At 45.9% G+C, this 27,763-nt stretch overlaps 1 non-coding gene and 1 pseudogene across 1 annotated transcript; one reads left to right on the forward strand and one right to left on the reverse strand.

Moving 5' to 3' along the window:
- The first annotated feature begins 4,331 nt into the window (after window positions 1-4,331).
- LOC144105195 (glutamate receptor ionotropic, kainate 2-like) overlaps window positions 4,332-27,763 on the forward strand; it is a 28,228-nt pseudogene continuing 4,796 nt past the window's right edge.
- Window positions 21,555-21,628, reverse strand: TRNAS-AGA (transfer RNA serine (anticodon AGA)). The gene has a single exon. It is a non-coding gene; the product is annotated as a tRNA-Ser (tRNA).

The raw sequence follows: 27,763 nt of genomic DNA on the forward strand, positions 1-27,763 counted from the left end.
ATATATATATATATATATATATATATATACACACACACACACCACCGCGAGGCAGCACCTCACCTCCCTCTACCCCAGCGGAGCACATCTGGTGGAGCGAGCGGCGACGGCAGCGGCGTCGACGGCGGCGCCATCTGTTGGAGCGCGGCTGCGGTGTTGCTAGGCAACGCCGGCTCAAATTCGTTCGTGGGCCCGCGCATACGGCTGAAGTGCCGGACGAGCCCAAATGGCTCGCTGGCTGGAGTAGTAAAGCTTTCGCTTTAAAACAGCGCGCTTACACGGGAAAGAGAAAGAAGACGCGCTGTGTGTGTGCGTGTGTGTGCGAAGTATTCATCATAGACAGGAAAGGCGCGTCGTGCGTTAGCACACCATCGATGGCATTGAAAAGAAAAGAGTTTGAATATCTTGAATAACCATGACGACATGATGTGACAGAAAGAACACTTCCTCGTTTTCTTTTGTTTGATGTTTTCCTTCCCGGTATTTATTGCGAGCAATGCAATAAACCTGCAGTTGTCAGCGCTGTGTATGCGTGTCTAATTTCTCTGTCCCGTGTAACCTCACTGTTTTTCAGTGATATGTTGTCATGGCTTTCAGAAGAAAAAAATGACAATATACTGGCTTCTCCTTGGTGGACGGCTATTACGTGCGCACAAACGATTGCTCGGCAGACTGGAATCTCTCTCGGTCTCACCATGGAGACTAAAATGCTCCGCGAGAAAATTGCCTCAGCATCTCAAATTTTCAGATTCATGGTGGGAACACGATTGGGCCGCAACTGCCGCTCCGTGGTTCTTCTTCAAAACGCCTATATCAAAGGAATATTCCATCACTTCTTGCCAGTTCTTCAAAGACTATCGCCAATAAGTAAAATGTCACTTGAGGGCGTGCGGAACAACTGCCTGCGAATTTGTCGTGGCCTCCCGAAGGGTTCGCCGGCATCTGGAACAGTAGCGGAAGCAGGATGCCTTGCACGCGACATCGTTATATCCCAGGAAGCTATGAGATCAGGTCTTCGGCATGTTCTCTAAGGAAAAAACCACTCCTGCAGAGGGCTCACGTAACCAACAGTAACCCTGGCTTCAGCTAAGCTATGAAACTGCTCAACCTCTTCATCCAAAAGGAATTTCGGCCTCCAACATTTCACCCTGGACACTTTCACCTCTCAAGATAAACCAGGATATACCGGGTGTAAATACGAAGCGGCAAATGCTATAAAAGGCGCTAGAGCAAGCGGCTCTGAATTTTAGAGCGATAGCTCTACTCCTGTCATGACCTCCTCTGGCGAGTTTCGCCCTATGACCTGTCGCTGCTCAATTTGAGCTCTAAAGAGGCACACGTGTTTCTGGTAAGCTACACCACGCGTGCCAGCTGCTGTGGAGAGGAGGAGTTTAGTGAAATTTACACTAACATTCACAGTCACCTTCCAAAGCTAGAGCTCGTTTCCTAAAATATTATCATCAACAGGCAGCAACTTACTCATTCTAACAGAGGGCCTGGCTACACAATAACGTCTCTGATAACGAAGTTTTGGTGGACCTACTCGACTTTCAAGTTTTTTTAACTGACCGCGAAAGATCAAGAGGCGGTGTCGTACCCATAGCAGTTCATCACCAAATTTTATGTACTGTGGTAGTGCAAAATCTGAGCTCGAAATTGTGGAGCTACTGTGTCGCACATCACCAAAAATAGTGCTAACGAGAATGGGCTACAGGCCTCCCTATTCCACTCCCGACTTTTCCCGCGAACTGAACAGTAACTTAATTAAACTTATTGCAATCTTCCTAAAAGCCTGCATTATTCTTTTCGGGGATTTTAACTTCCCAAATAATGACTGGGGTAACCTCCGATCTTCTTGAATAATGGGCCCGCAGAGAAAAGGAACTTCATTGACATCTGTTTGAACTTCAATTTAATACAATTAGTTTCACAGCCAACGCGCGTCACGCCTGAATCCGAAGCCATTCTGGAGCTTATTCTAATCACCGTGATGCCCTCCTTTCCATTACATATCTCCAAGGAATTAGTGACCGTAATGTCATTCATGCCACCTTCTCTTTTCCTGTAGCAGCAAATATGACTCGAAAAGAAACTGTAACAATTTAAGAAAAAGGCAATTATGACGCCAAAAATCATGAACTTAATGCCTTCTTTCCCACTTTCGAAGCTGCATATCATGCTCAATCGATACAAGATAACTGGGCGATATTGCAGAATATGCTAAATGATTTAGCTAGTAAATATATAACAACTGTCAAAATCCGCACCAGCAACAAAAAACCATGGTTCACTAAATACTTAAAAAGGCTAGAAAATAAAAAAGCTTGTCAATCGGCTGCCTAAAAACAACGACAATTCACTTCGATGGCAAACATACTACAAAGCTGGATATGAATATTTGACTGCGATGCGCAACTCCAAGCGTTCATTTTGTGCTACTACACTTCCAAATTTGTTGCGTGCTATCCCAAGACACTTTTCGGAAGTAATAAACCCTCACCCAACACGCGCTATAACTCTCACCAATGATTTACAAGAGACGATTACCGATATTGAGTGTGCTGATGCTTTCAATTCCGCATTTGCCGCATTTTTCACAAAAGAAATTGAAGCGCCCTTTTCTTTTCCTTTTTTCAGTATGGAGGACACCGTGCCAAGCATCACATTTTATGAAGGCGGAATTTCGTTCATTACTCAGAAGACTAAGCTGTCATCATCATTTGGCATTGATGGTATTTGCTCTGAAATTCTAAGGAACACGAGACACACGGTTACTTCATACTTATCATTTCTGTTCTCACAGTCACTTCCTTCGGGAAGCATGCCGGATGATTGGAAAGTGGGAAAGGTCGTTCCAGTCTACAAAGCAGGCAACAGAAACTCTACATTAAATTATCGACCTATCTCACTAACAAGCGTGCCATGCAAAATCATGGAATACGTCATCTACTCTCAAATTATTTCTTTCTTAGACTGTAGCAGCTTTTTTCATCCCCCATATTATGGGTTCCGAAAAGGTTTCTCCTGTGAATCCCAGTCCTGTTTTTGTTCCTGACTTGCGTACTAACGTGGACACTAATGTGCAAACTGGCGAAATCTGTCTGGATTTCGTGAAAGCCTTTGTTGATGGATCTAACAGCGGTTGCCTCTAAAACATAAAATGCTGAACCAGGACACTAACGTTAAAATGTGGAAACAGGAATTGTTGTCTAATCGTACTCAAATGGTTTTGGTCAGCAATAATTTATCTACGCCCCTCCCAGTAACTTCCGGCGTTCCCCAAAGATCTATCCTTGGTCCTCTGTTGTTTTTAATATACATCAATGATTTGCACCAGTATATTTCTAATATACGCATGTCCGAAGGCGACTGCGTCACTTATCGCACAACCAATAACACATCTGACCAATCTGCTCTCCAGAACGATCTAATGAGAGTTTCCGAATGGTTCAATAATTCACTATGACGCTAAATGCCAACAAATGTCAATGCATGTCCTTCTCCTACCGGCGCAGTGCTCTTTCTTCACCTTATACCATTCTGAACACACGACTAGAACTGGTGCAGTCTTAGAGATACTTAGGAGTAACCCTAAGACGCGATTTGACTTGGAGCACACATGCCACTAACATTATCTCCGCAGCTAACAACGTAGGTGCTGGAAGTGGTAAAGGAATTCGTCTACTTAGGGCAGGTAGTGACCGCTGCTCCGGATCACGAGAGAGAAATGACTAGAAAGATAAGAATGGGGTGGAGCTCACATGGCAGGCCCTCTGATCATGAATAGGAGGTTACTAATATCCCTCAAGAGAAATGTGTGCAACAGCGGTATCTTACCGGTACTCACCTACGGGCCAGAAACGTGGTGACTAACGAAAAGGGTTCAGCTTAAGTTAAGGAAAACACCGGGAGCCATGCAAAGGAAAATGATAGGTGTAACGTTAAGGGACCGGAAGCGGGCAGAGTTGGTGAGAGAAAAACACGTGTAAATGACATCCTAGTCGAAATCAAGAGGAAGGAATGGGCTTGGGCAGGGCATGTAGTGCGAAGGCAAGATAACTGCTGGTCATTAAGGGTGACGGAGAGGATTCCAAGAGAAGGCAAGCGTAGCAGGGGGCGGCAGAAGGTTAGGTGGGCGGATGACATTAAGAAGTTCGCAGGCATAGTGTGGGCGCAGCTGGCAAAGGACCAGGTTAATTGGAGAGACATGGGACAGGTCCTTGCCCTGCAGTGGGTGTAGTCAGGCTGATGATGATGATGGTGAGTTTTCATTTTTGTTTCATTACTTAATCTGCATAACCCGGCCTCTCAAGGTCGTGCTGCATACCGACATGACCGTGAAGAACGGGAGCTGTTGAGACTTTGCTCTAAAACCGGATGAAGCAGTCGCAGAGGTCATCAGCACCAGAATTATAAGTTTATTTACTTCACGAGGTCTGAGGTGTACCGACTAGCTAAAAAAACACTAAAGAAGAAAACAACCGGCTGATGATATTGCCGACACCTCACCACCAATTTCTGCACTCTATCGACACACAACTCAGATGAATACTGTCAGCCAGACTTCCTCGCCATCTGGAAGCTCTTTATCATTGACTTCGTCTAAACGCTGCATTTACGACCACCTTACAGTTCCGTTTAAATCACGTGAACAGTCCGTGTTGTGACAGCTACGGCTTAATAGAAACAGTAGAGCATATTCTGTTAGAATACTCAGCGTATGCTGAGGGGTGTGCATATTATGAAGTCCCTCACTCAAGTGCCTCGAGCACTCGACTGTGCATTAGGACCTTTAGCCTTCCATAGGCAGGAGAGACGTGCTATAAGCTTTTTATTTTATTATTTAAATGCGATTTGTCTCTATAGAAAAACTCTAAATCTTCCGTTCAGCACTCTCACTGCCCATTCCTTATGCACTGAATTTTGTGATCCCATTTCCTACGCCTCTTTCAATTCAACTTTCTCGTCCCGAATCCATTCCCTAAACAGACTAGCAAGTCAGAAAATTATGCGCCGGCTCAATTCTCTGTTTTTCACACACACACACACACACACACACACACACACACACACACACACACACACACACACACACACACACACACACACACACACACACACACACACACACACACACACACACACACACACACACACACACACACACACACACACACACACACACACACACACACACACACACACACACACACACACACACACACACACACACACACACACACACACACACACACACACACACACACACACACACACACACACACACACACACACACACACACACACACACACACACACACACACACACACACACACACACACACACACACACACACACACACACACACACACACACACACACACACACACACACACACACACACACACACACACACACACACACACACACACACACACACACACACACACACACACACACACACACACACACACACACACACACACACACACACACACACACACACACACACACACACACACACACACACACACACACACACACACACACACACACACACACACACACACACACACACACACACACACACACACACACACACACACACACACACACACACACACACACACACACACACACACACACACACACACACACACACACACACACACACACACACACACACACACACACACACACACACACACACACACACACACACACACACACACACACACACACACACACACACACACACACACACACACACACACACACACACACACACACACACACACACACACACACACACACACACACACACACACACACACACACACACACACACACACACACACACACACACACACACACACACACACACACACACACACACACACACACACACACACACACACACACACACACACACACACACACACACACACACACACACACACACACACACACACACACACACACACACACACACACACACACACACACACACACACACACACACACACACACACACACACACACACACACACACACACACACACACACACACACACACACAGTTCAGCCACTTCGTGCCGTTTAGCTTTTTTAAGTTTCCTGGCACTCCGCTTTCTGTTCGTGGTTACGGGCATAAGGTGGTCGCGGTGCGCGCACTTGCACTCGCTCCCAGTGCGCTGTCCTCGCAGGCGTTCGTGTCCCGAGCTCGTGGCGGCGCCGGCTCCTGCTGGGCGTGTGGATGCTGTTCGGCCAAGTGCTGTCCATGGGCTACAGCGGCAACCTAATCTCTTACATGACCGAACCCGGTCGGCAGCCGGCCGTCGACACCGTCGCCAAGCTATCCACGGAGGTGCGCCGAGGTCGCTTTGCCTGCGGCACCATCCGGGACGCTGCTGAGCACGCTCTGCTCAAGGTGAGGACTCCAAGCACCATCGTAATCGTTTATGAACTCTTCTAGAGACCACAAGGACTTGCCCACATAATTTACGTTCTCAGTAACAACTTCGACAGGAAAAGACGCATTCTTTGGGGATAAAACCGAATGTAAGTAGCTTCCCACCACTCGGTTGAACCTGTCGACGTCATGACCGAATAGCACTTTGGGATCACCGTATTAAGCGAAGGGCGGTGAGGGCCAGTCTGACCCTTGGCGTAATAATCTGACGTCACCACAGCCTGCTGGCCAAAACCGATGGTAAAGGCGATATCCGCACTTCATTCGGGTGTCACGCGAAGAGAAAGAAGATCCTTTGCGGCGCCTGCTTTCGGTACAAGAGAATAAATACCGGGTTAAGCGGATGCATCCTCTCGGTTTGTCACAGAGCGCCCAGACAACACGCGGACGATTCTAAAGTTTGGGGCAAATAACTGGAATAAGTAAGAAAGGCAAAAGGATCTAGGCATAACAAAAGAGAACCAAAGTCCTTTCGTCACGTAGTTGGAGCGCACATACCGAATCTCCGCCTTTGGAAAGAGCGACATATCGCACACTTGCACAGTCGCTGCCTGTCCTACTTCAACACCTTCAGTATATCGATGTGATCTGCGACCGGTGGCTGTCAGTACCTGCAGGTCTCTCGAAATCTAGAGCATAGAGGCCGCCGCATTTGAAGTCCGTTGCCGCAGTGAAGTCTCACGCATACAGCGTACATTGTTTGCACGCACTCGGAGCCCTTCATTCAAAATCGGTCGCTCGGGATAGACTAAGGTCACCGCATGACAGAGATGTATGTATGTATATATATATATATATATATATATATATATATATATATATATATATATACAGTCACCGCAACCTTGGTTTCGATGACTGTTGGCTCCCTTCATAAGTTTATATATATATATATATATATATATATATATATATATATATATATATATATATATATATATATATATATATATATATATATATATATATATATATATATATATATATATATACTTATGAAAGTAAGTATACGTAGCACGGACGTAGCACGGACGTAGCACGTCCTGTAATACCGTGTGACGTGGAACGTCATCTAACCGCGAGGGCGGAAACTGTGCGAGAGCCCTCTTAATCAACCTGTGGCATCGCGGTATTACAGGACGTGCTACGTCCGCCGCTATGGTCGAGGGTGGCGCTGGGGAACACTATCAAGGTTCGTGTACACCAAATAAACATAAATACCCACGAGAGCAGCAGATTGGACAGCCGTCGCCGTAGCTCAGTTGGTAAGAGCACCGGACGCGATATTCGGAGGTCGTGGCTTCGGATCCCACCGGCGGAACTCGTCGTTACTAACCACCACTAGACTCCTAATATAGGAAGGGACAAACACTTGGACATGTACATTAACGCCGTCCAGAAAGACATTAATTACGCCTACAAGAACCACACTCCAGGGAGGCAGAACTTGTCTAAAAACGAACGGTATGCATTGAAGGCTCTGAGCAGAAGGACAGATATAATCATAAAGCCAGCGGATAAGGGAGGTGGTATAGTTGTCATGGACAGGGAAAAATACATTGAAGAAGGCTTGAGGCAACTCTCTAACATTAGTTTCTATCAACGTCTTGAAGCAGACCCAACTGCGCAATACCAACATTTTGTAGCGGAGACCCTGGGTCAACTTGCGAAGAATGGGGACATATCCTACGGTTATCTAAAGCCCTCACCGCACCACACCCGTCGCCGGGCCGATTCTACATGTTGCCGAAAATCCACAAAAAGAATAATCCTGGCCGCCCTATAGTATCCGGCATCGGCACGATTACAGCACCAATTTCCAGTTACATTGACACACTAATTAGACATATTCCAAGAACACACGCATCAGACATACGCGACACAAACCATTTCCTTCGCGCAATAGCAGGTCTCAAACTCCCGGAAGGAGCCTTCCTGGCAACACTAGATGTAGTCTCTCTCTACACAAACATTCCTCATTCCGAAGGCATTAAATCTCTGATCGAAGTGTATGAACAAAACAGAAAGGAGGAAACCCCTACCCCACGTGTTTTAGAAATACTGGCAAAAATCGTACTCGAATATAACAACTTCGAATTTAACAATGAACACTATTTGCAAATTAATGGCACAGCCATAGGTGCAAGGATGGCACCCACCTACGCCTATATCTTCATGCCTAGTATTGAATCCAAATTTCTGAAAGACTGCCCCGTTAAGCCCACCCTATACAAACGCTACTTGGATTATATCTTTTTAATATGGACTCACACAGAGCAAGAACTTATACGTTTTATTGAAAACTTCAACCTCTTCCACCCCAACATATATTTCACTTACACGTACTCCAACACCACAATTAACCTTCTAGATGTTGAGATTCCGGTAAACGAAGGCTCACTTACCACCGGTGTATATAGAAAACCGACGGACCGCCAACAATACAAAGCTGCCATCCTCGTCACTCTAAAACAAGCATCCCATACTCTCAGGCACATCGATTTAAAAGAATATGTTCCCAAGACGAGGACTTCGTAAAAAATTCCAAACGCATGCGAGAAGTCCTCATTAAGCAATGATACCCCCCCCCCCCCCCCCCCGCCATTGTAGACGAAGCCATTGAAAAGGCATCTAAACTCAACCGAGAGCAAATACTGGAGGGATGTCGCTACAACGAGCAAACAGACCACCGGGCAAACCTCGTACTTACCTTCTCTAGTAACCCGCCTAACGTAAACAAAATCGTCAGAAAACATTTCAACATCCTCGAAAAAAGCGAGCGCCTCACCAAAATTTTCACTGCTCCCCCTCACGTGGTCTACAGACGACCAAAAAACATTAAATATATTCTAGTACACTCAAAAACAAATAACCAGCCGGTTTTGGGGTGCCGGCTCTGTGGAAAAAGTAGATGCCAGGTCTGCAAACACATACAAACATCAAGCTGTGCAGTAAGCACAGCTTCAGGCTTCAAATGGAAAATTAATGGCAACTTTGACTGTGATTCCTGCAACGTAATATACCTCCTAGAATGCAGTGTGTGCAGCATGCTGTACATTGGAAAGACCGTCAACTCTCTACGAATTCGCTTTAATAACCACCGCGCGCATATCTTATCCCTACCCAACCTTCCCTTGTCAAAACACATTATTGAGCGAAACCACCCATTTGATGCAATTAAGTTAACAGTCCTACAGGGTGGGTTCCACAACACCCGGGAAAGAGAACAACGCGAGTCGTACTTCATTTACAAATTTGAAACAATTCCTCACGGCATTAATGAAAGTCCAAGTGTATGGTCCTCCATCCGCCCCTTGCAGGGCCGTTGCTGACATTACGAGAGCCGGCTTGACATACCTCGGTCGTTTCTTGCCAGCGACATCTTTTTCAAGCTCACACAAATTTCTTCATTCCCTACCCCATCCCGCCCCTACCTTCCCAGTTCGATTACCTTGCCGACAGGGTGCAATTGAAGAACCCTTGCCTAAGTGCTCACGCCATTCACATTTACCTCCCACACGACACTTGCCCGAACTCGGATGTTTTTCCACATTTTTTTTTCTTTTGTGGGTGTTTTCAGGCACAGTGCACGTGTGTGTAGTTAAGCTCACGGCGCCGCTGATTCTACATTGACTCGGGCTGCCGAAATGGTTCCAGATGACGGAAGTCTCCTGTCCTGTGTGCATTTTATTCTGTTTATTTGTTTACTTTTTCTGGCCAGGGCACGCGAGTGCACGCATCTCTAATTTTTGTATGTTGGACAATTCCGCCACCGTCTGTTTCTATACACCTTACTCGCTTAAATGCTCCCGCCATTGTCATTTAGCCGCCACACGATACTGGCATGAGCTGGGATGTTTTACTGTTGTGTGTCTGGGTGTTTTCATGCACAGCGCACGTGTGTCTAGTTAAGCTCACGGCGCCGCTGATTCGGCCTTGGCTCTGGCTGCCGTAGTGGTTCCAGATGACGGAAGCTCCGGCCCTGTCTGCATTTTATTCTGTTTATTTGTTTACTCTTTATGGTCGGGGCACGCGAGTGCACGCGTCTTTAACTTTTCTGTGTAGGGCGATCCCGCCACCGTCTGCTCCTGTGCACCTTACACGCCGCCGCTCTGTTGCCTTGATGGGTAGCCATTATCCCCTCCCGCTCCGTGTTTTCCTTTCTTTTTTTTTTCCTAGTCCGGGGTCGGCTCCCCGCGGCTGCGGGGTGAGCGGCGGGGGACAGCACGTTTTTCTTTTTTAATTGTTCCCCCTTTTTTCCCTTTCTATCTGTATCTTTTCTAGTATTCTTTGCCTCCGTTTGTTTCTTTTGTTCATGTGTCGTACATGTGTGCCAGTGCCAACTCCTTAAGAAGAGGAAGAAGACCCCTGTAACCTTTGTCTTGAGAAAGGACGGGCTCTGTCCGAAACGTCGACTCAAACTAAATCTATGGCTAAATGAAGCGTTTTCAACTTTGAATTTTTGCCTCTAGCAACCAAATACGTTTATCTTTCTATATATATATATATATATATATATATATATATATATATTCTCTGATGACATTGCCTTGCTGAGTCACTCAGGAGGTGGACTGCAAATCATGATCAACGAATTAGACAGGCAGAGCGGAACGCTGGGTCTAAAAATTAACGTGCAGAAAACCAAGGTAATGTTCAACAGTCTAGCAACGGAACAGTACTGCACAATTGCCAGTGAGAGCCTGGAAGTTGTAAAGGAATACGTCTAGTTAGGGCAGGTAGTGACAGCAGATCCGGATCATGAGATGGAGATAACTAGAAGGATAATAATGGGGTGGAGCGCATATGGCAGGTTCTCTCAGATCGTGAACGACAGTTTACTAATATCCCTCAAGAGTAAAGTGTACAACAGCTGTATCCTACCAGTACTCACCTACGGGGCAGGAACGTGGAGGCTAACGAAAACAGTTCAGCTTAAGTTAAGGACAACGCAGCGAGCCATGGAAAGAAAAATGATAGGCTTAACGTTAAGAGACCGGAAGCGGGCAGAGTTGGTGAGGGAACAAACGCGGGTTGAGGGCATGCTAGTCGAAATGAAGAGGAAGAAATGGGCTTGGGCAGGGCATGTAACGCGGAGGCAAAATTACCGCTGGTCCTTAAGGGTAACGCAGTGGACTCCAAGGGAAAGAAAGAAAGCGTAGCAGAGGGCGGCAGAAGGTTAGGTGGGCGGATGAGATTCAGAAGTTTGCAGGCAAAGGGTAGATGCAGCTGGCAAAGAACCGAGTTAATTGGAGAGACATGGGAGAGGCCTTTGCCCTGCAGTGGGTGCAGTAAGGCTGATGATATATATATATATATATATATATATATATATATATATATATATATATATATATATATATATATATATATATATATATATATATATATATATATATATATATAAATTGTTATGAAGACGAAGAAGAGGGCAGTGGCCCGAGACGGAGTGCTCGTGCTAGGCCCTGAGCCATTAAATCATATCATTCAGACATCATGTCGTGCTTTCCTAGGCTTGCCACCTCGTAACATTTGGTGTGAGGTGCTGGGTACTCATCGTCATCCTAGTCCCCGGAGCATCGCCGCCTTCTGCTCGCCTTCGTCGTCGGCCGAGGGGACCTGGGCTCCGCCACCCGGCCCAACCCCAGCTCGAACTGACCAGAACCGACCAGCCGCTTTCCCCCGCCCCGTCCCCAGCCCCGACCACAAGACACGACGACAAGGACCTGACGTACGATGACCCGACTACAACCTGAACCAAGACGGCACCCCCGCCCAGGCTGTGCGGCGATCCCTCAACCCTTGACCCTCGGCTGTGGGTGACCGACCGGTGGACCTGAAGCTCCGGGGGCAACTGTCCTCCAGGTCATCTCCTTCATCTTGGTGGCAAGCCTTTCATCTTCTGCTATCTTTCCTGATAATCCTCATCGTCACCTCATCACTCGTAACTCAAGCAATCGATCGGGACGATCGCTCGGAGGACCGGGGTCATGTTATGAAGACGAAGAAGAGGGCAGTGGCGCGGGACGGAGTGCTCGCGCTAGGCCCTGAGCCATTAAATCATATCATTCAGTCATCATGTCGTGCTTTCCTAGGCTTGCCACCTCGTAACAATATATATAAATATATATATATATATATACAAAGGTGCGAAACGCTTCATTTAGCCATATAGTTATTTTGAGTGGACGTTTCGGACAGGGCCTGTCCTTTCTCAAGGGCATTTTCGAGAAAGGACAGGCTCTTTCCGAAACCTCGACTCAAAATAAATCTATGGCTAAATGAAGCGTTTCACATATTTGCATTTTGCCTCTAGCAACCAAATACGTTTATCTCTCTCTTTCTCTCTCTCTCTCTCTCTCTCTCTCTCTCTCTCTCTCTATATATATATATATATATATATATATATATATATATATATATATATATATATATATATATATATATATATATATATATCGGTCCTATTTATGGTCCTATTATATCGGTCCTAATTATGCGAATATATTCATGGGCGTATTAGAAAACAACTTTTTGTCCGGTCGCTCACTCAAGCCTTTTTATTATAAACGCAACATAGAAGACAATTTGGGAGCATGGCGAGCCTGAACTCCTTTCTTTCATCGCTGCTTTTAATCACGTACATAGTTCAATATCATTTTCGCACGCTTACTCAGGTGAGCGTATTAACTTTTTGGATGTGACAGTACTCCTTCGTGATAGCAAACTAGTCACGACGCTCTACAAGAAACCCACTGACAGACACCGGTACCTTCACTTCCATAGTAGCCAAGTAAAGCACTGCAAGACCAGTATTCCCTACGGACAAGCACTCCGCTACAAACGGATCTGCTCTGAACAATCTGATTTCAACCATAACTGCATGGCCCTGAAAAAGGCATTAACACAACAAAAGTACCCCGCTTCTCTAATTGACGACGCGTTTGCACGTGCGGACCAGCTTGACCGAAGAGCTCTCTTCGACACATCCCATCGCCCTGACTTAGTTCAGCAAACCAACTTGATTCTGACCCATTCAGCTTGTATTCCTAACGTCACCGGTATTCTTCGCAAACATAATAACATCATCGGACAAAGCCAACGCCTTAAACTTATATTCCCAGACCGACCCAGAGTAGTCTACAGACGGTCAAAAAATCTACATGACTTGTTGACTTCTTCAAGAATTTCACAGCATGTCTCGGAAGGCTGCCGCCCATGTAGTAAACCAAGATGCAGAATCTGCGCACATATGACTACCTCAGCAACAGTTACCAGCACCGCGTCTAACTATCAGATGAGAATTAATGGCACTTTTTGCTGCGACACTTCAAACGTAATCTATCTGTTGGAGTGCTCTGTGTGCAACAAGCAGTACATAGGGCAAACCAAAACTGCATTCCGTTTACGCTTCAATAACCACAAGGCTCACTGCACCTCTCTCCCCAACCTTCTTCTATCTAAACACGTCAGAATTCCCGGTCCCTCATTCGACAAAATATTGGTTACCATTTTGCAATCAGGTTTTAGGACACATCATGATAAAGAAACCCGTGAGTCATATCTCATTTACAAATTTCATACTGTTTCTGCTGGTTTAAACAAAAGTCCTGGTGTACTATCTTGTCTGCCCCGCTAACAATTTTGCTGACCACATGTGTGTGCCACGTTTTAAATTACCGCTTTTTTCTGTATCTTTCAATGTCATTCCTGATTGTATCCACGCATTCACATGATTTCTGTACTTTGTTCCTAGTCGTGATAAGGTTTTGATATTCTGAGAGTTGCTGGCTTAAAAGCCTCCTGCCAACAACGATATTGTTCACTCTGACGAAGGCCGGACCCCGGCCGAAACGTTAGTAATAAAGTGCTTTTCGCCTGTGCCCTCTTCTTATAAGCTATATACATATATATATATATATATATATATATATATATATATATATATATAATATATATATATATATATATATATATATATAAATAATTTTTTACATGTAGTGCTGATCAGTGGGAAAATAATACTTCGATTAATCTATCGCGTAAAGAAAATTGCTTATAAGGCATCAGAAAAACAACCATGCAGCCGGTGAGATCCGAACCCACGACCTCCGAATATCGCGTCCGTTGCTCCGCCAACTGAGCTACGGCGTCGGCTGTCGAATCTGCTGCTCTCGTGGGTATTTATGTTTATTGGCTGTAAGCGAACCTTGAGAGTGTTCACCAGTGCCACACTTGTCCATAGCGGCAGACGTAGCACGTCCTGTATTACCGTGAGTGTGATGTGGAACATCCCCTAACTGCGAGGGCAGAAACGGTGCGAGAGCCCTCTTATGCTACCTATGGCATCAAGACTGCCAGAAGCGAGACCCTCATTAAGCTATTAGCAGACAAGCGCCACGAGGGTCGTGGCGTCGTGCACAGGCAGAGGAAGGGCGATTGTACTGCCGAGCTCGGACGTCGAGGGTCTTCTCAAGCGTGCAGCCTTCTTGCATGAATTCCTCGACTCGTTTTGGATGCTGGCCGACGAGGCTGCCAAAGAGTTGTTCTTTTACGCCGCGCATTAAAAACTGAACTTTCTTTTCCTCGGTCATCTCGGGGTCCGCGCGGCCAAATAGGCGCTCCATCTCCTCCACGTAACCACGGACGTGCTTATTCGGATACTGGATCCTGGACTCGAGGAGTCGTTCGGCTCTATCTTTCCTCACGAGACTGGTGAATACCTTCAAAGGTTCTCTCTTGAATAGCTCCCATTTCGTAAGCGACGACTCGGGGTTTTCGTCCCACGTGCGTGCGGAGCCATTCAATGAGAAAAATGCGTGTCCAATTTTTGCCGCATCATCCCACATGTTGAATGACGGCATGCGCTCAAAATGGTCCAACCATTCTTCGGGGTCTTTTTTGGCGGCACCCGCGGCTGCTGCAGTATGATCGGAATCGACATCTTCGGTGAGGTTGCGGTGCTCGTAGCAGCGTCTTTTCGCTGTCTGGTGCGGTCCGGCAGGGTCCCGATCTCAGGCTCCTCTCCCTGGAGACGTCGGCTGGCTTGCTGAACTGATGTCTCCTCCTCGGGTGCGAAGCGCTGAGGGCTGGCTTCACGACTTGAAGAGGGCGTCCGGAACATAGAAGGCTACTCCGCACCTACACCAGATGTCACGTAGTGGTGACGGCTGTCGAAGAAGCGATGAAGACGGACAAAAGGTCTTCTAAAAGAAAACTGTTTATTGGGCTGACTTGCGCCCAAACTGGACTGAATCACTCTGCGGCGGCGAAGCTACAAGAGTGCTTGGCGGCCTTCGCACAGAATGCCCGCCGCTGTCGGCCGTGCTGAATTTAAAGCTGACAGCGAACTTCCGAGATAGAGCGTGTAAAGTTACCAGAACATTCCGGAACGACATAGCATCAGCTCTGCCAGGCCGCGATCAATCGAGATAAATCTAGTCACGTCTTGCGTCGCAAACAAAGCGATAAAGTGGCGTGGCGGCAGATATCAAGAAGGAACAAACACTGCAAATATTCGCAGCTATATATATATATATATATATATATATATATATATATATATATATATATATATATATATATATATATATATATATATATATATATATATATATATATATATATATATATATAGATTGATTGGCACTACAAATTAAACAAACATTAAAAACATTCCCCTATGCACCTTGGTTTCGGTATATATATATATATATATATATATATATATATATATATATATATATATATATATATATATATATATATATATATATATATATATATATATATATATATATATATATATAGACAAGGTAAAGGAAATGAGGGGCTCGTTTGACAAACATATTAAGGAATCTAACAATCACCGCAACCAAGGTGTATAGGGGAATGTTCTTATCTTTTTTTTTAATTTGTAGTGCCAATCAATCAGTTTTAAAGGAAATTACTTATAAAGCAGCAGAAAAAACAACCATGCCGCTGGTGGGATCCGAACCCATGACCTCCGAATATCGCGTCCGGTGCTCTTACCAACTGAGCTACGGCGACGGCTGTCCAATCTGTTGCTTTCGTGGGAATTTAAGTTTTCCGGGTGTAAGCGAACCTTGAGAGTGTTCACCAGCGTTACCCTCCGGAGGTCGTGGGTTCGGATCCCACCGGCGGCATGGTTCTTTTTTCTGCTGCTTTATAAGTAATTTTCTTTAAAACTGTTTGATTGGCACTACAAATTAAAAAAAATTAAAAACATTCCCCTATGCACCTTGGTTTCGGTGATTGTTGGCTTTCTTAATATGTTTGTCAAACGAGCCCCTCATTTCCTTCACCTTGTCTGCTAATAGCTTAACGGGGGTCTCGGTTCTGGAAGTCTTGTTGCCATAGGTAGCATAAGAGGGCTCTCGCACAGTTTCCGCCCTCGCCGTTAAATGACGTTCTACGTCACACTCGCGGTATTACAGGACGTGCTACGTCCACCGCTATGGTCGAGGGTGGCACTGGTGAACACTCCCAAGGTTCGCTTACACCCAGTAAACATAAATACCCACGAAAGCAGCAGATTGGACAGCCGTCGCCGTGGCTCAGTTGGTAAGAGCCCCTCATTTCCTTTACCTTGTCTGCTAATAGCTTAACGGGAGTCTCGGTTCTGGCAGTCTTGTTGCCATAGGTAGCATAAGAGGGCTCTCGCACAGTTTCCGCCCTCGCCGTTAGATGACGTTCTACGTCACCCTCGCGGTATTACAGGACGGGCTACATCCACCGCAATGGTCGAGGGTGGCGCTGGTGAACACTCTCAAGGTTCGCTTACACCCAGTAAACATAAATACCCACGAAAGCAGCAGATTGGACAGCCGTCGCCGTGGCTCAGTTGGTAAGAGCCCCTCATTTCCTTTACCTTGTCTGCTAATAGCTTAACGGGAGTCTCGGTTCTGGCAGTCTTGTTGCCATAGGTAGCATAAGAGGGCTCTCGCACAGTGTCCGCCCTCGCCGTTAGATGACGTTCTACGTCACACTCGCGGTATTACAGGACGTGCTACGTCCACCGCAATGGTCGAGGGTGGCGCTGATGAACACTCTGGAAACATCTAAATGCAATGAGTAATAAAACTAGGCTAGAACAAAGGTTTATTGTTACAGATGAGGGTATTCGACTAGAATGGGATGAAGCAATAAAACACATAGGAACAAGGATGACGGAAAAATTTTCAGCAAAGCACGTGGTACATAATTTATCGAAGGAGGATAGACCGGTTACAGCAATAGCTTCACTTGAGCAAGGAGAGTGGGAAAGGGCAGAGAAGAAGGTTCCTAGTGGCACATCAACAGGACCAGATGGTATCCCGATTATGTTGATTAAGAAGTTAGGACCAAAATCCAAGCAAACATTAATACAGGTAGTGCACAAAATGATAGTGGATGAGAAAGTCCCCGATGAATAGCGATTAAGTAGAATGAACATGATATATAAGGGAAAGGGGGACAAAGCAGACGTAAGTAACTATCGCCCCATAACAGTGACATCTGTGGTTTACAGGGTGGTGATGCAAATTATAAAGGATAGACTGCAGGCTTGGGTGGAGAACGAGGGGGTGTTAGGGGAACTACAGAATGGGTTCCGGAAACAAAGGAGGTTGGAGGACAATCTATTTTCATTGACACAGTGTATAGAAATTGCGGAAAAGGAACATAGGCCCTTATTGCTAGCATTTCTGGATATTAGGGGAGCCTATGACAACGTTACTCAGGAGCATTTGTGGGACATATTGGGCACATTGGATGTGGAAAATGGAGTAATTAATCTTTTAATAGATATATATATAGAGGTAACAGAGTGCTCATAAAATGGGAAAAAAATGTATCAGGGCCTGTAGAGATACAGCGGGGGCTTAGACAAGGATGTCCTCTGTCCCCTTTGTTGTTCATGTTGTACCTGCAAGGTTTGGAGGCCAAGCTAGAGGGGAGCGGACTAGGTTTCAACCTATCTTTTTTCAAGCAAGGGGAATTGATTAAACAGACATTACCGGGACTAATATATGCGGACGATATAGTGATAATGGCTGACAACAAAGAAGACCTGCAGAAGTCGTTAGACATATGCAGTACAGAGGGAGATAGATTAGGCTTCAAGTATAGTAAGGAAAAATCTGCAGTCATGACATTTAATGAAGAGGGCGGCGAGCATAGAATACAGGAGTTCGTGCTAAAAGTAGCGAATGAGTACAAGTATCTTGGGGTGTGGATAAATAACACTGTTGGGTATCTGACAGAGCATGAAAAATATGTAATGAATAAAGCTAGTAGGAATGCAGCTGTCATGAAAAATAGGGCACTGTGGAATTACAATAGGTATGAGGTGGCAAGAGGGATCTGGAAAGGGGTGATGGTCCCCTAGCCTGACCTTCGGGAATGCGGTCCTGTGTAGGAGGCCAGATGTTCAAGCAAGGCTGGAAATTAGGCAACGGGGAGTAGGGAGGTTAGCTTTGGGAGCACATGGCAATACACCCAATCAGGGGGTACAGGGTGATATGGGATGGGCGTCTTCCGAGAGCAGAGAGGCTAGCAGTAAGATAGCATTTGAGGAACGATTGAGAAGGATGGAGGAAAAGCGGTGGGCTAGGAAAGTTTTCAGATACCTGTATATAAAGAATGTTGACACGAAATGGAGAAAGCGAACTAGAAAATTGACAAGCAAATATCTGGACAGCAGTAAGGGGGCAAATCAGCAATTATCGGTTAAGAAAAGGTTAAAGGAACAGAGAGAGCTTTGTGGAAAATAGGGATGCTGACGAAATCTGCACTAGAAACATACCGGACCTTTAAACAGGAAATTGTCAAAGAAAATATCTATGATAATTGTAGGGGAAGTTCTTTGTTGTTTGAGGCCAGGACTGGAGTTTTGCGGACTAAGACGTATAGAGTCAGGTACCAGGAGATAGACACTTTGTGCATTGCGTGCGGAGAGGAGGAGGAAACAGCTGAACACTTGATACTTTTCTGTAAAGGGCTTCACCCTACAGTGGAAGGCAGCGGGGCTGACTTACCCAAGGCATTGGGGTTTAGGGATAGTGAAGGGAAAGTGGATTTTAAGAGGTTAGAAGTAACCAAGCGAAGGTTATCTGATTGGTGGCTAAAAGAAAGACAGGAGTAACATTTCACAAGACATGGCTAGGTGGCTTGAGCCACCGCCCGATGTAAAGGGTTCAGCCGTATCCATCCATCCATCCATCCATCCATCCATCCATCCATCCATCCATCCATCCATCCATCCATCCATCCATCCATCCATCCATCCATCCATCCATCCATCCATCCATCCATCCATCCATCCATCCATCCATCCATCCATCCATCCAGGTTCGCTTACACCCAGTAAACATAAATACCCACGAAAGCAGCAGATTGGACAGCCGTCGCCATAGCTCAGCACCGGACGCGATATTCGGAGGTCGTGGGTTCGGATCCCACCGGCGGCATGGTTGTTTTTTCTGCTGCTTTATAAGTAATTTTCTTTAAAACTGTTTGATTGGCACTACAAATTTAAAAAAATTAAAAACATTCCCCTATGCACCTTGGTTTCGGTGATTGTTAGCTTCCTTAATATGTTTGTCAAACGAGCCCCTCATTTCCTTTACGTTGTCTGCTAATAGCTTAACGGGGGTCTCGGTTCTGGCAGTCTTGTTGCCATAGGTAGCATAAGAGGGCTCTCGCACAGTTTCCGCCCTCCCCGTTAGATGACGTTCTACGTCACACTCGCGGTATTACAGGACGTGCTACGTCCACCCCTATGGTCGAGGGTGGCGCTGGTGAACACACTCAAGGTTCGCTTACACCCAGTAAACATAAATACCCACGAAAGCAGCAGATTGGACAGCCGTCGCCGTAGCTCAGTTGGTAAGAGCACCGGACGCGATATTCGGAGGTCGTGTGTTCGGATCCCACCTGCGGCATGGTTTTTTTTTCTGCTGCTTTATAAGTAATTTTCTTTAAAACTGATTGATTGGCGCTACAAATTAAAAAAATTAGAAATATTCCCCTACGCACCTTGGTTTTGGTGATTGTTAGCTTCCTATATATATATATATATATATATATATATATATATATATATATATATATATATATATATATATATATATATATATATATATATATATATATATATATATATATATATATATATATATATATATATACTTATGAAGGGAGCTAGCAGTCACCGAAACCAAGGTGGAAAGGGCAATGTTTATTTTTCTAAAACATTAAACATTACCCTTTGCACCTTGTTTTCGGTGACTGTTTGCTCCCTTCATAATTTTGTCAAACGAGCCCCTGATTTTACTTAACTTTTTCTTCTATATATATATATATATATATATATATATATATATATATATATATATATATATATATATATATATATATATATATATATATATATATATATATTAGCAGGCAAGGCAAATGAAATGAGGGGCTCGTTTGACAAACATATTAAGGAAGCCAACAGTCACCGAAACCAGGGTACATAGGGGAATGTTTTCTATTTTTTTTATTTCTAATGCCAATCAATTGGTTTAAAGAAAGTTACTTATAAACAAGCAGAAAAACAACTATGCCGCCGGTGGGATCCGAACCCACGACCTCCGAATATCGCGTCCGGTGCTCTTACCAACTGAGCTACGGCGACGGCTGTCTAATCTGCTGCTTTCGTGGGTATTTATGTTTTGCGTGTAAGCGAACCTTGAGAGTGTTCTCCAGCGCCACCCTCGTCCATAGCGGTGGACATAGCACGTCCTGTAATACCGCAAGTGTGACATAGAACGTCATCTAACGGCGAGGGCGGAAACTGTGCGAGAGCCCTCTTATGCTACCTATGGCATCAAGACTGCCAGAACGGAGACCTCCGTTAAGCTATTAGCAGACAAGGCAAATGAAATGAGGGGCTCGTTTGACAAACATATTAAGGAAGCCAACAGTCACCGAAACCAGGGTGCATAGGTGAATGTTTTCTATTTTTTTTTTATTTCTAATGCCAATCAATTGGTTTAAAGAAAGTTACTTATAAACCAGCAGAAAAAACAACTATGCCGCCGGTGGGATCCGAACCCACGACCTCCGAATATCTCGTCCGGTGCTCTTACCAACTGAGCTACGGCGACGGCTGTCTAATCTGCTGCTTTCGTGGGTATTTATGTTTTGCGTGTAAGCGAACCTTGAGAGTGTTCACCAGCGCCACCCTCGTCCATAGCGGTGGACGTAGCACGTCCTGTAATACCGCAAGTGTGACGTAGAACGTCATCTAACGGCGAGGGCGGAAACTGTGCGAGAGCCCTCTTATGCTACCTATGGCATCAAGACTGCCAGAACCGAGACCCCCGTTAAGCTAATAGCAGACAAGGCAAATGAAATGAGGGGCTTGTTTGACAAACATATTAAGGAAGCCAACAGTCACCAAAACCAGGGTGCATAGGGGAATGTTTTCTATTTTTTTATTTTCTAACGCCAATCAATTGTTGTAAAGAAAATTACTTATAAACCAGCAGAAAAAACAACCATGCCGCGGTGGGATCCGAACCCACGACCTCTGAATATCGCGTCCGGTGCTCTTACCAACTGAGCTACGGCGACGGCTGTCCATTTGCCATATATCCACTCCCCTGATGTCTACATTCCGATATCCCGAAGAGTTCGTCAGCCTATATTATAGCCTTCCTACGTTACAGGCTGCTGCAAGAACGATGTTCACCCTACGAGCAATCTTCTTCAGACTGCTACACAACACCTGGATGTATGGCACGGCTACTGCACTTTTCGAGTTTTTCTTCAGCAACCTTGTCGCTGTAATTCTTGCTTTGGTCTTTGCCGACAACTCTGAATATTTTTTGGGGCAAAGACAGCTATGGCGAAAGAGTGCATCGGCACAAAGTATCGTCGTCGACACAACGGTGGGGTCAAGAACTCATTTCCCAAGCATTTTGCCCTGAATAAGCGAGCACCACGCCAGAGGAAAGTTCGTACCCATGGTGTCACCGATGTGCAAACGGCTCCACTGCGGATCGAACTACGCTCCTCCCGCATACGAGGCGGATGCTTAAGCCGCTTGGCCTCCGCTCCAGTGCTTTTTGAGGATGCCCTCTGTCACAACACAAAGCAGTTTTGATGGTATAACATCTCGATATCATCCGATCAGGGTATGTCGAGAAACTGTCGTCGATCAAGTGCGAGCATGACTTTTTCAGGACATTCTAAAGGCAGGTTCTCACGATGCCCCTCTTTACGAGCTTGGTTTGCACCGAACATTGGAGTCGCGGTGCTTTCTTGCCTCGTTGATCGTACACTCACCACACATGCGATCTTGGACGCATGATCATGTTCCAACTAGTGCAATATCGAGCACTTGTTAAGTTTTAAATAGTTAGATGTTGGGATAGTTGGATCTGTGACAAATTATACATAGTTTTGGCGCAACCAGGACCGAAACACAAAGAACAAAGCGCTCGTGTTAGCGCTGTTTGTCTTTGTTCTTTGTGTTCTTTCCTGGTTGCGCTAAAAATATGTATAACTTGTTAACTTGTGAACACATGATCCAAAGTCCAAGAATCTTATGGACGCCCCATCGAGAACCTCGTGGATTAAAACAAGCGGCTTCAGAACTGCGTCTAATATGGCCAGAGTGCGTGAAACTACTTGTTCAAATCCTCTGTCATCCATGCTTCAGTTACCAGAGTCATCCACATGCCGAAAGGTTTCTTGGACTTCTGACTTTAAAAGAAAGCCGGCCAAGGCCTTGTCCTGCTCCGCTAAGAGGTCGCTGGGGATGGTGTCGTTGCTTGACCCCATACATTTACTTTTTCTCTGTACGAAAATGCAATGTCACTATGTGACAATCGTACACTGGCGTTGCATAAAGAGTAATTTTAAAAAGCCGCGTTTGCTCACACAACCTGAGTTCTGAAACCGGACAGCACACGACGAAAGAATGCTCTCCTCGACTAACTGCAGAAGACGTTTTTTGGGGCAGCAAATAGGAAAGGCCTCTTATGTCAATAACAAAAACTTTAAATACCATGTCATCATGGTTTTTGAAATATATATACTTTTTTCTGAATTCCTTAAAAAAAAACTGGATCGTCCATGTTCCGCAGATTTAACCTAACCTGCAAAAAAGAAGGCCATCGTCTTTTGGAAAGTTCGCCGCACACTGCAAATATTTTGGAGCCTCCTTGTACTTTTTTGGATTTTCGAGGTAATTTTTGCTTTACATTTAGTAATTTACAACACTTGTTGATTTGTTCATTTTGCTTTTACTATGTACTGTACAATAATTCATTTTTGAAAGTGACTTAAAAGTGAGTGCCTCGTTCTTTCTCGTCTGCTCTTTTGTTCAAGAGCTCCCTCCCATTCCTAAGTAGCGCCTCGATGTATTGTTTTTACGATTGAATTCAATAATTCAGAAATAACAGCGAAACAACCAATGTTGGCTGCCTGCAGAGCGACAACTCGAGCTTGGCCCGGCTCTTGTTGCGCTCGATGGAATCCAACCAGCGGAACTTTGTTCACGGCGACCTGGAGGGGCTGCGCGAGTGCCTGCACCGCGACTACGCCTACATCGCGGCCGAGATCACGGTGGACGCGGACATCAAGGAACCCCAGTGGTTCCTCTTCGCCGCGACAGCTTTCGCGTTGAGAGCTACGCGCTGGCTTTTCCCAAGGATTTCCGCTGCCTCGAACCCATCAACAGAAAGTGAGCACCACTTCTACATATTTTGGTATGAGGGGTGTTGAACCATCGACCAAGCCATTAGTGTCTTCCTTATGACAGCCACTCAAACTTCTCCGGTTCCTGTGTTGCATCAATCAGGAAGACAAAAGACTCGTCGGGCAGGGGGGGAGGGGGCTCAGTTGACTTGGAGTTCGGCTGCTCATCTCAAACTTTCAGGATCGAATCCCTGCGCTGGCGGCCGCATTTCGGTGGAGATGAAATGCAAAAACTCCCGTGCGGTGTGCGACGTCAGCGCAGGTTAAAGAACCGCAGGTGGAGTAAGTTAAGTAGGAGCCCTCCACTACGGCTTCCCTCAAAGCCCATGGTCCATACAGAACTTTAAAACTCCAGACACCACAACCAGATGCCGTGAGCAAAATAAAAATTTTAGCAGCGTTTGCTTGGGGGCTGGTTGGCTGATGTTTTCTTGGCAGAATTCTTTTTATGACGCCAAGAAATGTTCACAGTATATTCACATTCAAAATCTTGCACACGTGTCACCAAGAAATGTTCTTTTCGTTTCAAGGACATTGAAGTCTCATTGATACATACGTCAGCCTTTATTCTGATGAAAAACGCTTCAGTTGTTCACGTACCACGATATCACGACTTCTGTATATGATAGTTACATCGGTCACCTTTGGCTTGCATTTATAATTTCTCCAATGTTTCGGCAGATGTAGGTTTTGTAGGCTTGAATCGTTGAGTACTGACAGCTCCTGCTGCAGTGGCTTATCATAGAAACATTTGCTTGTGTCTCGAATGTTACCGTGCCGTATGAAATAGGCAGTTCGTACACAACGCGGCTAGCACACTTCACGCACGTGCGGGTTTGCATGGCGCTTGCCGCATCCAGCATTTTTCTCTTTTGCGTCCATTATGCGAGGGCACTACAGTAAAGAGAGCAATAGCAAACCTATGCCTTCATTAGGCACTAGAGAAGTACTGCATTCGTGAGAGTACTGAAAATAGTTTTGGTCAGTAGATTAACAGGCTGAGAAACGCAGTATATCCTCAGCATGTTATTGTGCCAATGGCAGACACATTGCTCCAGAAAGTAACAGGGTGGAAGAAAACACCAGAAAATAAACGTGAATTGACACCGACAGGAGCGCAATATGTTCATCGAATGCCCCATAACCTGAAAAAAGTGCGAACAGCCAAAGAGTGCCAGTTGTTTTCTCATCTTCTCCTCCCCCCCCCTTCCTAAAACTTGCAAAGTTGTGCCCCCGCGTAATGGACGCGAAAGAGAAAAGTATTGAATGCTAGCAGCACCACGCCAATTCGTATGTGAAGTGTACCAGCCGCGTTGCGCATAACTGCCTCTGTTATGCGGTGCGTTATGCATTCGGCAAACAAGCAAATGTGTTAATGATATTGCATGGCAGCACGAGCTGTCAGTACTGAACGATGTAAACCTATACAAAACATACATCTGCCTAAACATTGCAAAAACTGTAAATGGAAACCACAGCTGACTAATAAAATATTATAGACAGAAGTCCTAAGAGTGTGGCACACGTACTGAAAACGTTTTTTATCAGAAAAAAGGCTTATATGCCTATTAGTGACACTTCAGTGTGCTTGAAATGAAAAGAACATCTCTTGGCGACATGCGTGTAAGACTGTGAACATTTTGATAGACTGCGAGCATGGCGATCACGAGCGCAACGAGCGTTCTCTTAATTTATTTTGTATTAGCTTTAAGCCCGGATCAGCTCTGCTGGCCCAGACTCCCTGCATCTCTCATGGATGTATTTCTTTCAATTCTGTCTAATAAACTGGTAATAAAAAGGTAGCTGCTGCGCCAGCCGCACACGCTGGTTTTTCCGTTTGTTATTTTGTTTCTTCAGCCCTTCCCGCAGAGGGAATATTGTCTGACCTCCCTCTTATCGAGCACTTCGCTTCCGATCTGCAACAGCTCGTGCGGATACAAACAAAGAATCGATTACACAGGCTCGCCTAAACGATGTCCTTCGTGGCTCCGACAGCGACTGTTATCGCTGAGTGTATTTCTTCTTTCAATATATCTGTCGGCCACAGTGTCCCTGCATTTTTTCCTGCCACTTCTTTTTTTTCTCCCATAGCTGCGCTCTCATTCGCTATCTCATCTTACTTTTGCAGCAGGGATTAGAACAAATGAAACAAGGACAAGAGAGGGACAGAGGACGACCACTCGTGCTGTGTGCCTTGTTGCAAATGGGTTGCAAGCCCCAAGGGTAGCGTTGGCCTGGCGGCCTGGGGCAAAGCTGGAAACATCCGAAGGTCCCGGCAAAGGATGAGTCGACTGGCAACAGAACAACTTGTTTATTCTGGCATCGCAAAAGAGCAGCCGGTCAGGGCGACCACGTTACTCGAAGGAAGAAATCGAAGTCCCTCTCTGGCGTTCGGGGCAGCGCTTATATACCCTCGGAGTCGAGGGCAAGAAGGAACGGCTTGGGAAGAGGCGCCCGATACGGCGACGCTCCGACATGTTCAGACGTGACGTGCGCGTCCGCCGGGCCGGCGCCGGTCAGACCTCCTCGCCTCCCAGTTGGGGAGCTCCTCTCCCCGGCTGCCGCGCTTTGACAAGCGTGGGCACCAACATGCACACACACACACGCACACACGACGACACGTGGCATTGAAACCTGCCTGGACGCGCTTGGCGGGAGGCGTTACGGCAGCACTGAACGGGCAAAAAATGACCGCCACTTTGAACGAAGCCCCGGCGTCCGTTGCATCCGCGCCGGCTATACCGCGCGTCGTAGGCGAAACGTAACAGACCGCCCCGCCGGGAGAAGGAGATCCCGATGGCCAGGGGACTGCATCCGCTGTCCAGAGGGATGTCGCTCGATGATGCTCGTAATCGAAACCGGTCGTCCCTCGACGTTGCTTGAGCGCAGCGCACAGAGAAGGCCTCGTTCTCAGGTTCAGGATCACACAGGACACTGCAAAGTCACTTCGGGAGAGTTGCCATTTTTGTGCTCGTTCCCAGCAAGCGTTAGAACTACGCCGAAACGCAACCGCTCAGTTAGCAAGTACGAGACAACCCTCACTAAGCTCTGCCAGGCTCTTTCCCCTTTTATACTACTGCCTAGTTCCTTACAGTAGTCAAGCAGCACTCAGAACGCGTCCACAAATGAGAAAATTGCACTAGAAAGCACGTCATCACTTTGGAAACACTAAACAAAAGCAATATGTTAAAAATCCTGCCTCAGGAAGAAACATCAGTAACAAACAACTGTGAGGCGGCTTCCTACGTTAGGGCATCGACTTAAGCCATCGGCGTTACCGTTGAGACTCCCCTTTTTGTAACGCACCTCAAAGGAATATTGTTGCAAAGCGAGGCTCCAGCGCAGGAGGCGGCCATTTTCGGGAGAGATGGTCTGCAGCCATTGGAGAGGGCAGTGATCCGTCTCAATGATAAACCTCGAGCCGGCTAGGTAGCATGACAATTTCTGAACGGCCCACACGAGACATGCACACTCTTTCTCGGTGGCGCTGTACGCCTGCTCACGACAGGTCAGCTTACGACTAGCATACAGGACGG

Source organism: Amblyomma americanum, chromosome 9 (assembly GCF_052857255.1).
Source record: "Amblyomma americanum isolate KBUSLIRL-KWMA chromosome 9, ASM5285725v1, whole genome shotgun sequence".
In the NCBI taxonomy this organism is placed as follows: Eukaryota; Metazoa; Arthropoda; class Arachnida; order Ixodida; family Ixodidae; genus Amblyomma; species Amblyomma americanum.